This window comes from Parus major, chromosome 2, assembly GCF_001522545.3.
Source record: "Parus major isolate Abel chromosome 2, Parus_major1.1, whole genome shotgun sequence".
Taxonomy (NCBI): Eukaryota; Metazoa; Chordata; class Aves; order Passeriformes; family Paridae; genus Parus; species Parus major.
Genome location: NC_031769.1, coordinates 48,356,183 through 48,374,529, shown reverse-complemented (window position 1 = coordinate 48,374,529; position 18,347 = coordinate 48,356,183). Strand labels below are relative to the sequence as shown.

The following is an 18,347-nucleotide window of genomic DNA, read 5'->3' as shown; positions in this document are numbered from 1 at the left end:
TTTGAGCCAATTACAGAATTCTCTAAAACTTGTTTTGGGGCATGGGCATCACATCATCCATCAGGGAAATCAAGCTTAACACAGTCCTCAAATCTGTCTTAGCTCAAAAATGAGAAAGATCACTGGACTTAAGCAGACATTTATTTGCCTTATTGAATGGCTGAGCAGTTGATAGACCTGAGAAATTGGTATGCCACAGGGAGGAAAGGACTAATACAATTTCTGATAGGAAGTTTTGTTGCAAGTATGGGCAAGTTTCATAAAATCTCATGCTTTTAGGATAATATACACCCCCTACAACAATGGTTTTATGAATAATTATGATAATAATTCTAAGGCCTTTCTATCTTGTTAGCAGAAACCAGCAGAGTCTAGAAATTGAAAGGACTTACTGGAGGCCCCTCTCTGCTTTATCCCCCAACATCTACAGTTACTCTAACTTCAATGTTAGTTTCCAAAGTGTTACCTAAGTGCCCTAGCTTCAATGTGGAAAGTTTATATTGTGTCTGAAACTCATCTTACATAAAAGCTATGTCACAACAGTGATATACATTGAATTGACATGATATTCATTGATTTTTCAGCTCATTGCCCCTTGGTTATCAGCAGAGAAAGAGAATTATAAAGTAGCTATGCAAGACATTTGAGCCTCTACTGTTTAATACTAGATGAACAGGCTTCATGCTTGCTGATCTTGTGTATGAAAATAAAAAATGTTTGGTGATGTCCAGCTAAGTGGAATGTATCTTTTCCTGTTGGACAATGACCTAATCACTGCTGCTTCTGACTGCCAGGTCTGACTGATTGTTTTCTTCAGTGCTGAAAGAAACAAATTTGCCAATGAGACCTTGGCTGTCCCTTTGTGTTTTCCAATTTACTTTTTTTTTAAAAAAAAGAAAAAATAGGTGGGCAGTGTTTCCAACCAACTGGGAGTTTAGTTTAAGGGGAGGTGCTCAAGCAGAGCTGCACAGTGCTGATGTAATGCAAAAAGGAGAGGTATCCAAGCCAGCCTTGAAAAATAATTTTGAAAAATCCTTCTAGGAGATATATACTCTAGTATCAGAAGAGCTGTGTGCCTGTTCCCCGACTTCCATAAGACCACTAGGACCCAAACAAAAATGGCATGTTCCCAGACCACGCAATTCAAGTTCATAGAGACTTCATTTTGTAATGTCTCTCTTTCCCAGTCATTGCTGTGCAGCATACAACTACATAAACATTTGTTTGCTATCCTCACCACTTCACACTTGCCTGTTTAGTTTCTGATGGATTGGTAGCAGAACACTTCACGTCTGGGAAGTCACACCCAGTCACACGAAAGAGTTGCGGTCTCTGCAGTAATTCTCAAAAAACTTTGAAATGTGTTTCTCACATGAAGATAGCGGATGGGTTTCACTTCTGAGATGGCAATAGTAATCCTCTCTTTGGTCTGTCTTCAAGACATATCATGTAGTAAAGAGCTGAGCTAATGTCCTCCCCCCCACCCACCAGCTCCCTTTCTGAATGCTTTACTCTCTGCTGGTGTTTCTACTGTTTTTCAGTTCCTTATGTGCCAAAGAGAACAGCTCGCTTTTGACAGCGGAATTACATTTTCAGGAATTGACAAAAGAAAACATTTGTCCTTATCTTGTTCCTGAAGACACCAACTGCCCCAAAATATGCCATCCTCTATATTAGTTTTCTCAGTTGTCCTGGATGGATTCTCTCTACACCCTCACACCCCTTTCCTCCTGTCCTTGGCATGGGACAGGGAGAAACAGTTCAGAAAAATATACCATTTGCACTGTTTATTTATAGCTGAGAGGAAAACAAATGGAGAAGTAAGCAAATCATGAAAGCAGATTTTCTGTCACACACAAATCAGACTGGATCTGTAACACAGCCAACGTTCTTAAATCCAAAAGACATAGCATTTCAGTGAGGGAGTGGGATCAGATAAGGGAAGAAAAACATTCAGGTCTAAAGCGTAGCTAAGATGTCTGGTAGAAATGGGAGCTGACATGGGTTCCTCCTCTACAGTTACACCAGAAAAGAGAAAGGAGAGCATGGTGCAAGTGACTCAGGTGTCAGAGAAGGCACTGCTTCTTTTCCTGCACACAACTGAACCAGCACTAGTGCTGCCTCGGTAGGACAGACACCATGAGGGGATATTTAGACCTGGAAGTGAAATATAATCGCTACTTAGAGATGGAGATAATCTATGCAGACTGGCAAAACAGTGTTAAGATTGAACTGAAGTTATTTTCTGAAATACCGTCTTCAGTTGTCTCAAAAATCTCAAGGCAGTTACAGAGAAGAGGAAATTTTTTTGCCCTTTTTCAATTAAAATCTTGCATTGCATTTTGAAAACTGTATGGGAAAAGGAGCATAGGTGCAGGATGAGAGAAAAGAATGCAAGAAAAGCAGCTGTTTCAACTGAAGCAGATACTGGAGAGTATAAATGACAAGTTAACAGGTTAGAAAGACAGTGAAGCACAAAGGAGATACCGAAGACAGATAAATGATATATATAAAAAGTTAAAACCAGATTAGAAAATATATTTTAAAACAGAACAGAAACAACTGGCATTGCCTAAATTCTTATCTCCACACTCTGTTTGGCTTGTGATTGTAATTTAAGTGACAGATTTGTATGTTGGGCAGGTAGCTACAAGCACAAACCCTAGTTTCTAAATATTTTTGTGACTTGGGATGATTAATGTTGTTTTCTTTCGGGGTACATAGTCTTTCTTTTGTTCCCTCCTCCAAGTTCCTTCTTTCCTTTCTGACTTGAAAGAATTTTTCTGCATTATCTACTTTCTGAGAAGTGTCAGTAAGAAACACATTGTTTATCTATCATGAGGAATTAGCAGAACAGCCAAATACTGTTACAAGATCCCATCCCATGGTTACACATATGCATAATCTATGTGCAGATTCCCAGTGACTGGAGAAGGCATTGGTCCACACTGCTCGTAGAATTGTCACTGAAATAAACTCTTTCTTGTAAAAGTTTATTATGTTTAGAGTAGAAATAGAAATTTCATCCAGTTCTCCTTAAAATAAGTTATACTAGCAAAATTAGAAGTATTTAAATGTATATTTCTCTTAACCAAGCAACTATTTGCAAACTTACTGCTGGATTTTTCATAGGGGAACAGTCCAGAATTTAGTCTCCCTGGGCAGCTAATCCTCACCCTTTGAAAAATAGGAATAAATCAATATCATTTCACAGTCTTACAGGTGGCTAAGCTGAAGCAAAGCTTTCACTCCTTGGACAGCACAGATGTAGTCAGTGCTGTAGATATGCAGTCATCGATCATGATAAAATACCTATTTCAATCCTGAGAAAGGCCAGAGCATTTGTGGTGTAAATGCAGAAGAACAATGCAAGAAAGCATGTACAGAGTGGCTCACCTTTCTTAGAGCTGATTAAGAATTAGATAAAGAATTTACTTTTTATAACCTGGGTCATTTAAATTAAACCGCAAAATCAATCTTCTGATTGTTTAGTCATTATTCCGGAGGAATGGAGATTTATTTACAGTCTCTTCCATTAAGTGACTTTACTGTCCTTTCTACAAGTTATGATATTTTTCAGGAGGTTACAGTAACTTTATGCATGAACCAATATTTCTTCCCAAGCACATATAACATATATTTACTTACATGGTCTATGAACTAGACTATGAGACTGTGAATCAGGAGGTCCCATTTCTTATTCCTGATGTTAGGCTATGGTGTCTTGGGCAAATCCTGTTAAATATCATTGTATCCCTCTGGCTTTTGTGAGAAGGGACATGCTTTTGTTAGAGAAGGGTTGAAAAAATTAATTGGGCTTTTATTTACACGACTTGCTATTTGATCCTAACAGCATAAACTTCAGGATTGTTGTAGAGATTCCTTAATCATTATGAGGCTACAATAATGGTGATACCCATGACATTTTTTTCTTCTGAAAGGTTTAAAACAAGTCATGTTTCAGGAAAGATTGCTAAGCTGTGAAAAAGAGGATTGTAGTCCCTACCCATAATCAGGCTGTAGAAAACATGTTGCTAGTGTCCAAAATTTTCTATCAGGTTTTTTTATCTCAGTTTCAACATGCAACGAAAATCTACACTGGGATATGTGCATCATGTTTACTGAGCAGATCAAGATGGAGTTCTTTCTTCTGCCAAACTGGAGATCTTTGCTTCTGCAACTCTTGTGAGAGAAATATGCATTAGTCTCTACAGGCACATTCATTGTCTGTTGGTTTGTGCATGTGCAAAACTGAGACGTTAGCCCCAGAAACAGAGCACATTTTTTATGGATAAGGTGGGAGACTGGGTGTTGACTGCCCACTCTGTCGATTGTACATATGCAAATCTGAGTTGGAGAATAATGTTTGGTCTGTGGAATTCTGCTTGAATTTAACACCCAAATATGGCATCAGGGAAGGCATACTGAGAGGAATTTTTCTATTAGACATATGTTGTGTGTGTGTGTGTTTGTGCATATGTATTCTATGGTGGTGTTATATATACATGTTATATATTAGCTAGATGTGGATGAAAAGAATGCTTTTTTAAAGGTTTAATTTCTGGGGTGTTGAGAGAGAAAGAATGGATCAATTTAAAAAAAGAACATACAGTAAAAGCAAATCAAACTGACAGTTAAAAACCCTATAAAATTTCTAGCACATTAGGAAAGCATTATGTATCTCATTACATTCAGGCTATAGGAAGAGAGCAAAGAGAAGATGGCTAATTACACGTGCTCAAACAGAGCACTTTGTGCAGATTGGATAGGATCATGAAATTAATCAAGTATACATGTTGAATTAGCCTTCAAAGGTCAGAGAAAAATAAGCAGGACATGTGTGAAACTGATCTTCCCCCAAAAGCAAGTACACAGTACAAATTAATGTCTGCATCAAGACACTTTGTCAGCAGTTGACAAGACTTTCACACATGCTCCTGTCTCCCTAGGTGTATTAAATTTCCCTTCTTCAGAAAGAACTTATGGAGTAGGGAAAGAAGCATGTGATCCCTTACAAAGGACATATGGAAGTCAACCAAGGAGACCTTGTTATGAGTCTTTTTGATGGAACGTTCAATCCTCTCCCCCATGCCCTGCCTATTAAGAAAACAACATGATAGGGAACTTGGCAGAATACTGAATCTAAATGTGTGTGAGACTGCAACACCCCCAACAGCTAAACTACCTCTGCTGCTGAGAAGCCAGAAAAAGTCTCTCCTCTATTTGTATCTACGGGGAGCTTAAAAAAAGTTTTTGGACTTATGTGCTTTATTGCTTTTGTCACTGACAAAAAAAAGTATTTGCTGCCTTAATTTGATAACAAAGACAAAGGGAAGATTTTTTTGTAACTTCTCAAATTATATATCTTGCACATATAATTTTACATCTTTTCTCAAAAGTTGCTCTGCTAATGCAAAAGACCTTTATTTTGTCAGAAAGTGAGCTTTGCAAAAGTCAAGTTACTATAACAACCAAGTTCACCTTTTCAATCAGAAATCATGCTCTTATGCTGATGTTCCTCTTTCTTTTAGAATCATAGAATCATTTAGGTTGGAAAGGACTTTTAAGGCCATCGAGTCAAATCATTATCCTAACACTGCAAAGTCCATGCTGTTTGTACAAATGCTACATCTACATGTCATTGAAATACTTCCACTCCACCATTTCCCTGAGCAGCCTATTCCAAAAGGTGGATAACACAGACAGATACCCTCATAGATGAACACCAGGTTTACATAGACTTAAAAAGTTTCACAGTTTGTACACATATTTGAGAGACATGCAACATTATGCAGACATATTCCTTTCCTCATCTCTACAACTAATCTAGAAATAAAGGCAAGAATAGAAGAAGAAAATTGCTTTAATTGTTTCTGTACCAACATGCCTTTTTAATATGATCCTTCTAAAAAGCTGGTGGAGAATATTAAGTAGGATCATCATTGGATGAACTGCATTATTTACCTTTGTGTCTGGGATCCCACAGTACCTCTTCCTTCCCTTTCTGTGCTGTGGCTTCTTGAAGCTGCTGGCAGCTGATGGAAGAAGAGCAGTCTTCAGAAAATGATATATGTTAGGGGACTAACTGAAGTAATTTTCAAAACAGAAGCATAGGCAAATTTGTGTGAATTTTCTTCTCCCCATCTCACAAATTGCTCTCTGAAGTCTTTAAAAATACTAATAATTGGACCTCTAACTGAAATAAGAAGGCACAGTGTAGTAAAATTTAGTTTATGACCTATCTGTTTGCTAAGCACAGTTACCTTTTTAACTTTATAATTCACCGTCTAAAAAAATACCAATAGTCTTAGGATTACATTGTCAAAAATGGAAAAGTAGCACAGATGAATGCACACAAAAAACTGCGGCATGCAACTCAGCCTTGACCCTCTCCAATTCCATCTGTTCTCCCCATGTAAATTATTACAGTGTGGGCTCTCTACTTAAAGAGCTTCTGCTTGTGAGAGAAAACAAGCTGGGGTATTTCTATTAAGAAAATAATACTATTTTGGCTTTAAGGCTAAGCAGAGAAAAAATAACTTAATTTGGGCCACTCAGAGATTTTTAAATCTGAAGTTGATCTTCTCTGGTGTCTATTAAATGAATAGGACCCCAACATTTCTACAGAAAAGGTTTTGATGTATGCCATAATGATTAGTTTGTAAGTTGTTGAAGGCAGCAGGAGTGAAAATACTGGGGAAAAGATCTGTCCTCTAGGGCTGGAGTGTTCTGGAGAGAATCTGCTGCAAAGAATCATTGTGGTACAGGAATTTTCTCATGGTCAGATTGAGAGTTGAAAAGCAAAAGTGCCTTTATATGCACATCACAACATTTTGGGTGAGTTGTTCCACGTTGCTGTGTGTACTTTTGCCAAGCTGGACTGTGGCCTTCCTTTATAGATGTGAGCAAGGGATTTGGAGGATGAGGTGACAGGTGAAAGAATGAAGAGCTGGCAAAGGATAGCTAAGATATGATCTTTTTTTCTCTGGAACACTGCTAGAAATCTGAAAGAGAAGCCTATTGCCAGTGCTCGGTTAAGTGAGAGTACACTTCATGTGCTCTGCAAAACAGAAGCAAAACATCTTGCAGCATTTAAGATTTTAGATCTTTAGACCTAATGTCTTTAGACATTGCATTTTCTAACTACTGCACAGAAGAGGAAGAAGGACAAGTCCTCATAATGGGTTGACAAAGAGATTAAAAAAGAGGGAATCAGTTGTATTTTTTTTTTCTTTCACGTTTACTGAAGGTAAAAAATGAAAACCCAGTTGAGATTCTTGCCTGTAATAGTGCAGAAACAGAGAAAAAGAAGAGCTGATAGACACATTCAACATTAGTGATCCCAACAAGACTGTAATAAGCTTCATAATGGAAACAAAGAAGTAGTATAAATCCTTGATGCAGGATCCATGTACGCTGTTCACTAAAGAATGGCAGTAAGACACCAGAGAAAGGCATTCTGTGATCCTCGGATGTGTTGGGAGATACAGAAGGGAAAGGCCCTGCTTCTTTGCAATGGATGTGGAAGTCTATGTGCTCTTCTGATCACCCCTACTTAAGAAAGAGAATTCCAACTGGAAAAGATAGGAAGGAAGGTTATTAGAGTAACTAAGAGAAGAGAGATCCTTATCTTACAAACAGAGATTAAAGGATATGCTTCCTTTAGATTAGCGGTATTAAGGATGAGCAGGGATGGGTGCCATCCACACACACATCAAGAATTAAACACTGTGGAAGGATAAAAGAAACATGTTAAGACAAAGAATGATGATGATAAATGTACAAATGTCCTATGCTATCTGTCAATGAGAAAAATTTAGAAATTAGAATAAAGTTTTCAACTGTCAAGGCAATGTGGAAAACCCCTTCTTGAAGGTTTTAAAAAAGAAATTTGGTAGGTTTATGAGAGGAATTACTTGGCACCTTGTTAAAGGTTTAAAGTGATGTGTCTGATGGATCAGACTTGCCTGCCTCATGGCATGTTCCTGGAGTGAATAGATGTTTATGTTATCAAGATGAGATCTCTGCCCTTCTTATGTTACTTTGGAAACATAATTGACTGACTAATTAGAGCCAAGGTGTGACCACTGATATATGTTTACAGGTGAGATTCTAAGAAATCTTGTTCAGCCTTAGAGAAAAGCAGGCAAAAACCAGGAGGAGACCAACTGTACAGAAAAAAAAAAATAAAAATTATCAAATGAGAAAAGCAAGTAGTGGAAAACAAGTACAAGGTCTTAAGATAAAAGTTTAATGGTAGGAGACAGAGAATCTGAGAATTCAGAAGTCTTGCTCTTGAGCATGAGTGCTGGGGAAAGTGATGGAGTGAGTAAGGTCACTCCTTAAAGAATCCATAAAATGAGAAACAGGAAAACTTCATGAATGTTATGAACAGGAAGAAAAAAAAGCAGGACAGCACAGAAAGAATTGATGGTGGTGTGAGTGTGGCCCTGAAGCTGTGCTTAAGTTGAAAATTCCCTTGTATGAGAGCTGTTAGATAACAATTTGTGCTCAGGTGAAAACTGAATTAGTTTTATAGCACAGGTGGAGAGGAAGCTCCAGACTGGGTTATTTTCTTCGTATGTGCTGAGCTGTTGCGTAGAGTTTTCTTGACTAAAGTTGACTTCAGGATCTGTCTTTGCAGTGACAGCAAGTGGCTAATGTTGAGTTGCTAAACTGGCCATAGAAGTCCTCCTACAATGTATTATGTTGTATTTGGCACAATAAGGCTGCACTGGTGAGTAGACAGGGAATAACACCCAACATTTCTTCTGAGCTACAGGTGTCCTGTCTTGACTCACTGGCCTGCACTCCTTAGGTATCACAGAGACCTCCATGCAAGATGTCTTCAAGATCTGTAGAGAACTTGCATCTCTGTCAGGCCCAAAGGGTCTGACAAAGTGGAACTGCTGGATGAAGGAGGAGCCAACAGAAACTAAAGAGAGCATTATTACATCAGTGACCAGATGGATTTCATCTTCCCTATGGCCCAGCCTCAGTATAATCCTGGCAGTGCTGATAAGCAGCGGGCCTAGGACAGAAAAAGGTGATCCCACTGCTGTGGAAGGAAACCATTTAGGGGCTATATATGCAAGATGCTGTCAAGAAAAGCAGCTGAGTATCTTGCCAGGATAACCCAGTACATGAAAAGATCCCCAGCTGAATGTGATCAGCATCTACTGTATGTGTTGCCAAGACCTCAGCATGTTGAAATGAAGATGAAATGTTACCAGGAAAAGACATTACTGATGGAAGGTACCGGTAGCTAGAAATAACTATCTGACTACTAGAGGTAGCTATGTGGAGGAGGAGAGACAGCACACTTGTACTAGCTTCTTGCATTTTTGTCAGGAATATGCCAGTGGTTCACAAAAGTACTGAACAGGGTGTGTTACAACAGGCAATTGAAAGATTCATCTTGCAGTTGTGAATAGGCCTCAAAAAGTAAGCAGCACAGGAGATTGTATTTTAGGATTAACTGTGGGTTCAGAGTGGGATTTATTTTAAAGGGGTGAATGTGAATTTCAGTGGGGTCAGGAGTTAAGTTCATTAGGTGGATTAGAGTTTAGTATGCTACAAACTTCTAAAAAGTTTGTGTGACTCAAATTATTAATTTCTTTCTGTCTTTTCCCAGGAGTTTGGTTTGATGGCTGCATTTGAAAAAAATCCACTTCATGCCCAAATTTGAACTTGGAGAATACTTTGGCAGGGACTGAGATCAGGCAGCTGGGAAATTTAGATGCAGCAGAAATGACACAGGCTTGAGAAACTTTATCTGGGAGATTTCTGAACTCTCATATTGAACAGAGAGACCTAGGGTTTAAATAACTTTGATGAAATTTGGTTAGATATTGTATACATTACAGCTAGTCTCAGATGAATTCTTTATCCTGGACCATCAGATTTGTAAAAAATTATTTTCTACTTATATAAATGAAATGGAAAATATAGGGATTTTTAGAACTGGTTGATATCTTCATGGTACAATTCTGCAAATCTGGCTGAATATTTTGGTCTTTACATGACAGTCAATATCTTCTGAAAATCTGTCTTTAAGTATATGTTTCAAAGATACTGAGGCTATAGCTCTTGTAAACAATCTTATCCAGTGCCTAATCTCTTGCTACAGAAGCTTTACAGACTCAGGAGTTTGTAAACTCTAGAGTCTCACAGACTCCAGAATAAGGTAGCAGTATGCAACCTCCCTGGAGAGGATGACATGTGTCACAAAGTGGGCTTGGGGACTCTTGGAGAGCCTGTGTGCAGGCAAAAGGCAATTACTGCCCAGTGCCTGTGAACCTTCACCAATACTCTTTACTGCACTCACAGGGATATAGCCCCAGAGACTAAACATGGAGCTGCTGGTGTAGTTTTGGATCAGTTCTTGCACTTTAAAACTCAAAATTATGGTCTAAGCCAAAACCCAAAACAAAATAAAAAATTCAGGATTACAGCCCTGTATAGAGCTGCGGGAGAAGAAAATCCAGAAAGTTTTGGTAAATATATTAGATGGTTAATTGTTCAATTTAGTGCTTGGTTGATAAGGAAATCACACACATATGGTAATAAGGCTGGTTTTTTACTATTATAAGACACTTTGGGACATTTTGAATATGCAGTGTGCAATGGTATATTAAACCAAATTGTAGTTCTGTATTTGACAATTTGGCTTTGTTAGCATAATAAAATTTGTTTTTATTGTAGCAGTGAAGGGGGAAACATTTTTATAATAATTTGCTTTCATTATCCATTTATATTGCTTCTTCCTACTCAATATTTTATTTTTTAAGCAAAACAGAGAAACTTTACGACCAAAGGAGCTGACTGAAGGGAAAAAAAAAAAAAAAGAAGAAAAGAAATCCCAGTCTGATTAGTTCTGTTTTCAATAATGTTTAGCAAGGAGATTGTCGAAATAAAAACTCAGCTATAATATCCATCAACCCTTCACATATTCCAAATATGTTTACAGGAAAGACTAAATATTATATTTTTAAAATCTGCATGATAGTAAAAAGTTATTGCACTTGTGATTCTCCTAGGATGTAAGAGGGAGATGGTTTGCAAGAAATTATATTTTTTATTAGGTCAACGGGTATAACTGAAGAAAAAAAAAAAAATTGGGGAGAAGCATATGAGATCTGCTTGGTTTTTCCCAGCTGTATCAGTCTTGTCTAATAAAAAGTACTGTTTCTTCAAATCTTGCCTCTTTTAGATATCTCCATGTAAAATCTTGCTAAAATACCCTTTGCATCTTGCTAAGGTATTATTTACATCCCTTAGTCTTTTCCATTCCATTCAACTAACCCTAGATCTGTTAATTTTCCTTCAGAGCCCAGTCTTCCTCATGCAGCTGGATTTTGGCCATCTACATGGGTGGCCATGGATAGCTCTGCCACTCCCTTTCTGCTGCTGATGCCTTGTCTTGCTTTTCTCATAATCACCTTTCTCTTATTTTTCCACAGTGTCAGCATCAGCAAAAAAAAAAATAAATCTTTTCTCTGTTGGTGGTCTGCTGAACTTCTCTCTGTTTTGTCTCTAATCTGAAGATGGAAGACACACCAGGAGAAGGTTGAACTGTTCTTTTTGTTATTTAGACTTATACCCCAAATGTGCATTACATTCCTACTGTGGGCTTGCTGTCCCCCACAGGGGCAATTGTAAGGGCTCTGGATCCTGCTAAATCTGTGTCCAGGAGATACCTTTGTAGTGGTCTGGTCCATACTCACTGTGTCTGATGATGGGTCCTACCTGCCCACAAGGAAGGATTAATTGCAGGTGTGACTTAAAATCTGTGGCTGTGCATCCTTTGCTTCCTTCAAAAGGAGCCAATGTCTGCATTTTGGTATCCAACATTAACCAGCCTTTCCAATTCCCATCTTATGGCTCTGAGTCTCTCTTTTTGCAATGTAGGCATAGTCTGTTCCAGCTCTTAGCTGTGGTCAGTCATTAAATAAGATAACGTTTTTCAGCTAATTAAAAAAAAGTCTAGCAGGAGAATGGAGTGTAGACTTCTGCAGGAAGTACAATTAACCTTAAGTGAGTGAGGAAGGGAAACATCAAATTAACAAACCAGCTGCCATTGTTCTGTAACCATGCTTGGCTTTCCTCTCTGTGTTAATCAGACAGATTGTTACATGATTTGAGAAGTTTAGCTGACTTGCCGTATCAGCACAAAGCAGAATCTCACCAAGGAGATCACATAGTGTTTCCAAAATCATCTGAAGGAATTTATAGCTTGTGAATTACAAAAGCAGCTCTAATTAGTCCCGAGAGGCAGTTGCAAAAGAAAAACTGAAAAGACTGCCTCGTCATATTTGCTGCCTTCTTTTGATTTTCATAGAAGATTCTGATAATGAATGTTTACTAACAACTGGAGCTCAGAGACTCTATGGTTAATAACACTCCTGAGCAAACAGCATCCTGTATTTGCAGTCCCACAAAGATAGGTCGGATCCTGGTGCTTCTGCCATGTGTTAATATTGCCACAGAGCCACAGAGGTTTCAGCTGGAAGATTCTGTAGCTACCTGAGAAATGCCTGGAGGAAAATAAATGTCCTGACAGTCTAGCAGTAGCCAAACCACTTTGATAATGTGTCATTCTGCAGTATGGTTTTATTTTCTTTTTTTTTTTTTTTTTTTTTTTGAGGTGTAGGTTTTTGTTCTAAGCTCTGAAGGTCTGAATTCTTCTTGGTGCTTTTCTAATGGAGTATGTTCCTACATTATGGTAATGAAAGAAGTTTTGCTATGCTATCAGTAATTACAGAGGATCTGTACCACAGATATGGGTGAAGGCAAACCATCACTCTTGAATATTTTTAGGTCTTACCATTCCTTACCATTCCCTGTCCCATTCTTAGATTTTGAAAACCAGTTACCTACAAAAATCTAAGGAGCTTGAATTTAGAAATGCCTCTTGTGTGGGATCAGTTATATAGCAATTATAGGGTGAGGCCCTTTGAGAAATGTCAGTCAAAGAATTCCCTAATCTGTTACAAAGTTATGAGTTTCAGTCTAGTAACAATTTTCTTGCTGTTGGCTTCAAAAGCAAGTGTGAACTCATGCAGCGGCTACCTTAGGCTTTGATGGCATACATACCTGTATGCCTTGATTTACCAGTCATTAGGAACACTTTTATTTGCTATTTGCCTGGAATCCCTCAGGTCAATATGCATAATTCAGTGGCACCATGAATCATTAGGTTTGACATTATATGAGATATAAGAAGTTCTTAATCCCATAATTTACAATTGTCATCACAATTTCAATATTTTTCATTTCTTATATTGGGGCAGAAGTTTCTCAGAATAGTTTTTCTGAAGTAAATATTTTCAAATGTGAAATCCCTCAGTTAAGCATTGTGTATAAGTACTCAATTTTTCACTAGCAATAAAGAAAACAAAGTGACTAGGGAAATCAATGAGGATTGCTGGAAGTTCTGTCTTTTTTTTTTTTTAATTGGGTTGTTTATTTGGTTACTTATATATGGATTTATGTGCTTGTCATTAAGCACCAAAGTACAAAACTCTTGGCCTCGGGTAGTTTGTGATTTCTCTTCTATTTATCTTGATTAGTGGATGATTGCAAATCCCTTACAGAAAAGTGAAGAAAATGTTAATTCTCTTCACTAGTGAAAAAGAAATATTTGAATTAACAGCCTGATGATTAAAGAGTTTTATTAGTTTTAAAGGTGAAACAGTACCTCAGAGGTTCAGGAGAGAAAAGTAGGGAAAAGAAAAAGATATGCACAGAAGGAAGAGAAATCTGAATAAATGTAAAATGAGATTAATGAGAGTACTTCTCATTTAAGGTTTATGTTTGATCATGAATTAAAGGCTTTGGAACTAAAAGAATCTGCCTTTTTTTGATTGTTAGTTAGTTTTATTTTTAATTCTAAATTCACTGGCAGGATTCCTGATCAGCATTCAGGTGAATTCTGAAAAGATGTGTGCAGCACTATAATACTTCTTGTTTCTCAGTCATGGTCTTTGTTATGTGTAAGGTGGTCTCCTATTGACTGAAACACAGAACAGGGACACCTGTGAGATCGCATTTCTGAGGTGTGCTGAATGCCATTGAAGCTCATTGACTCCTTGAATCATCACCTCATGCAAACACACCTCAGAAGATCAAAAAGCTGCAGGTAAGTAACAATTCATTGGAAAACTTGCACTCTGCTGCACCAATAGATTTATTTCATAATTGTCTCTGCTGTACATTTCTTTAAGTACAAATAACAGAGTGTTAGCACAGTATCTTTGCTCTTACTCTAACAGAGGATAAGTGATCCTTTTGCAATGGTATTTGTTCATTAGATGCTCAGGGAAGGTGATCTATTTTGCCACTGCATGAAGTTGTAACACTAATGTAGTCCTCAGGCATTAGTTCTGCAGTCCTATATACTAAAAAACATATTTTCTTGGCCATTAAATAAAATACGTAAAACGTTGAATGGCTTTGAATATATCTGATTCAAAGCCATTCAGCCCCATATTCCACTGACAGTGAAATGCCATCCTAACATCCCTCTTTCAGATTAAAACACAACTACTCAGAGTCTGGACATGCTTTGCTGAGAGAATTGCAGCCAGGACCTGTTTGATCACTGAAGCGAGAGAGAAAGGACCATGATAAAGTCTTGATCTTTGCCTGATCCTTGAAACCATATTGGGTAATTGATCAGGTCAGCAGTATATACAGGTTCTAGTAAGAGAGAAGTATGTCAGGTGTTACAGAGAGGAATGACTCTTCAGTAGACCCTGTGATTTTGGCTTACTTGCTTCTGCCAGCAGACTGCCCAACTGGCACTCATCAGGTGATTTGACCTTGCAGAAGATGTAACAAAAAAAGCAATGCTGGTAGGAAAAGAAAAAAAATCCTTGAGAGAGATGATGTTTTGAAGTGTCTTGTGTTCTCCACAGTTAGACTTAAAGGACCCTCTGATCTTTCTATCCTGTAAGCAAATAAGTTTAATGGCTGAGAGTCAGTCAAACGATGAATTGAGACAATGGTTATCTACAAAAAGGTTTATTTACTGTACTGTTTATCTTTGAGGCTGTGATCTTCCTGAGAGGATCTGCAGATGGCTGCCATTTATCTAGACAGATGAACTCATTAACAGGAGAAGGAGAAGCAGAGACACACGGACTGACATTTCTACTGTGTGGTTTGAATCTACAGTGTAATGCCCAGGGTCTCTACTGCCCTTGGGATGCTCATCTGTGCAGGTGAGAAAAATGCTGAATGGGTCTAGGGGAAAAGCAACTGCAAAGGACAGATAAGGACTGTGTTCCTGTGAATCCATTCCTATGCAGAGATGAAAAGAGGGTGAATGCCAGATGACTGCTGACACGCCATGTCATGACAGTCACCTTTGAAAGTGAGATAAATTGGCAACAGGCTTACTTTGAAGGGGTCTTGATGGCTGGGTATGAATCAGGAGCGTGTGGGTGGCAGTCTGTGGGTGTCCATTGGCTGCTCTTGTCTGCATGTGGATTCTGTGGGGCACAGCTGAGTGCAAAACAGGCCTTTCTCAGGTAAAGATGGAGAAAGGACATTCCGAGAGAACAATGAAGGGAGTTGGGGAACCTAAAGAAAGCGTAGGAAAAGGATGGAGGGAGAAGTGTTGAAGAAGGGTTGAGAAGGGAGGTGAGAGCAATGTTAATATGCAGGCAGGCTGCAGCCTTGAAAATGAGAGCTAGGCAAGAGATTTATAATCATTTAATTGAAGGAATGACGGTGATCATCCAGGAAACCTGACATGTACCAGTTAGATTGAACAGGTAGAGGAGGGAATGTTTATGATAAAGAACATCACCCAAATGCTTCCTAAATTTGAGGGAGATGCAGAAGAAGAAAAATGTTTGCAATGACTTCTCTGAATCATTAGCAATGTTCTGCCAGGTAATTTCTGCACTGTCCAGAACTCTGAGTCCTTGCTTCTCCATTCAGTCTTTTAATTTGTTAGCAGTTTTTGGCTTGATTGTGCAGGTTTTATTCAAGTAGATTTCCCTTTCAGTCTCAAATTAGTGAGAGTTTTGCCTAAGTAATGGCTGAAGTATTTGGTTCTTCAAGCTATTATTTCAGTATTGTAAAGTCATTACTCATCAGTAGTTAATTTGTGTGTGTATTTTATGTGCCCCACCTGAATTAAAAAAAGGACATTGCAAGAAACTGTAAGACAAAGCTTGGAGCACTATCCATAACCAGTGCTTTCTAAGAAATAATTTTGACTGATTAACAAAGTAGGATTAAGTTAATTTCTAATGTTTATAAAAGTTGTACCGTCAGTCAGGGGAATTGTGCTTAACTGAGCAAAAATGGGGTTGTTTTGTTTTTTTAGTGGTTTCACAGTGTCAAAAAATTCAAGAAGTACTTCAAATTCTGAACAGGTATATTCAAACTTTTTCTGTGATAAAAGGTATAAATGCTGAAGACATCTGAAGTGACTTTTGGTGGGTTTCTACAAAAATCAGAACATTTTTGAACTCTTTATCTCTGTGATGCGAAGGAAGTTTTCCTTTGCTTTGCTCTTGGATGTCTACATTTCTGCTGCCCTTAGCATGTGAAGTTCTCCTCATGACTGTGTCCTTTGCTGAACTTTTCAACTCTGCCACTGGCATCAAAATACATTTTAGATTTTCCTCTGACTCTCTGCTAGCAAATATCCTTCTATGCTCACCCTGTATCATGGAGGTGAATATCTCTCCATGGGTTGCATAGTTCATTGCAGAGTCTCTCTAATTTAGGATGCATTTTTACTTTTACTTTTTTATTTTATGATGACTTTGGCTTTTTTTTTCTTCACATTTTCCCAACTTTTTTTTTGTAGCTGTGTTAATTTATCTTAAACCTGAGTTAACTTTCCTCTACCTTATCTGTACATGTTTTAGAAATAAAAATAAAGCCCTGTGATGTTACACGTGCTGTGTGATTGGCAAGAACATTCTTGCAACCTGTATTTTTTTGAAAAGCTGAAGAATATTTTTTATTTTAGATTCATGTTCTTCAAGAGAAGTGAATCTGCATTCTGGCTCAGAAGCTCATTTCTAGGAGGAGAGACTTTATGTTTACTCACTTATTTTCATTGTTTGGTGCCATCTGGAGATGACTTATTTTGTGGGAAATGAGAACGAAACAAACTTTGCATTGAGAGAGGACTCCAGGAACTTCGATTGCGATCCAAAATATTTTGATAGCTAATAAAAGCAGACAACGTGCCATTTCTTGATGATATCTCTCCTCCTCACACATTTTTTCTCAGAGCTAATCCAGTGCTCTGAGAAAGGGTTCTTGTGTGTGATAAAAGGAGTCCTTCATTGTCACAAGCCTTAGCATACTGCTCTGGTACACGTGCCCCTGAAACACATTTCATGCCTCATCTGTTACCTAAATGAGATGTGAAAGCAGTTCACACCTCGTTTACATTTGTGCAGTTTTACCGAACAGCATAGATGCAGTTCCACTGAAAGTAACGAAATGAGGTCACCAACCCCCTTCTCTCTCCTTGTATTGCATCCACACGGCCTGATCCTTTCAGTTCACTAAACTGGAAATGAATCTATTTCTCGGAAGAAAGTTACTGCAAAAAGCCAGCATCCTCCAGCGTGCGGCAGTCATTGGCATTTTACAGAGATGTAAGCTGTCCACGTCAAAAATACAAATGTAAGCTATGCATTTACATGAGATATCTGAACCCAGAGTGATTTCTCCTGCACTGAGCAGAATATAATCAAGGTGAATAAACAGGAAAATTGACTAAACTGATATGGGAATAACACCACAAAAAAGGCAATGAGAAATCCATGCACCTCTGCTACCCCCTCCTTGTCTGAGTGTGCAGCAGAAAACTGCCAGGAGTGTGTCCAAGGTGTCGAGGGCAGCTGAGAGTCAGGACAATTCCATGACTTTGGAAATTCTAGGTGTTAGTCCAGATCAGTTTCTGGAGAACTGCAGGGATTTTACCTCAAATGACTGTGTCCTTGCTGCCTTATATTTTGAACCAGCAGAGAGAAGTACAAAATCCTTCCTTTAAAAAAAATTGTAATTTTTGAACTTTTTTGTAAACAGCTGTGCAACAGAGAACAGTGAAGGTCCAATAATGTAGTGACACAAATTCACCCACTTCTGTTCTTTCTTCAGCTGAGCTCCCAGTGTTGAAAGCAGTGGAAATATAAAGCTTACCAGGTGCCATCTCCGTTTGCAGTTTCAGAAGACACAAACTGAAAATACTAACTTTCTTTGCAAGGAAACCCTTGTTTTTCTTCTAGTGCTCTGTGTTTTTTATGTGATCAAGATGCACTGGCTGGACTTCAACTCATGTGACTCTGAGAGTATGAAATAACCATTTA

At 38.2% G+C, this 18,347-nt stretch overlaps 1 long non-coding RNA gene across 2 annotated transcripts in view; it reads left to right on the top strand.

The window, feature by feature from the left end:
* The window catches only part of LOC107199875, a 37,123-nt gene extending 20,364 nt beyond the window's left edge, over positions 1 to 16,759 (top strand). Inside the window, exons 1-4 of one of the 2 annotated variants that reach the window (XR_001519342.3) lie at positions 11,480 to 11,568; positions 14,000 to 14,140; positions 15,052 to 15,224; positions 16,340 to 16,759. This is a non-coding gene — a long non-coding RNA (uncharacterized LOC107199875). Of the gene's footprint in view, positions 1 to 11,479; positions 11,569 to 13,999; positions 14,141 to 15,051; positions 15,225 to 16,339 lie in introns of those variants that run through there. The other variant, XR_004495871.1, reaches the window with a different exon arrangement.
* The last annotated feature ends 1,588 nt before the right edge of the window (positions 16,760 to 18,347 follow it).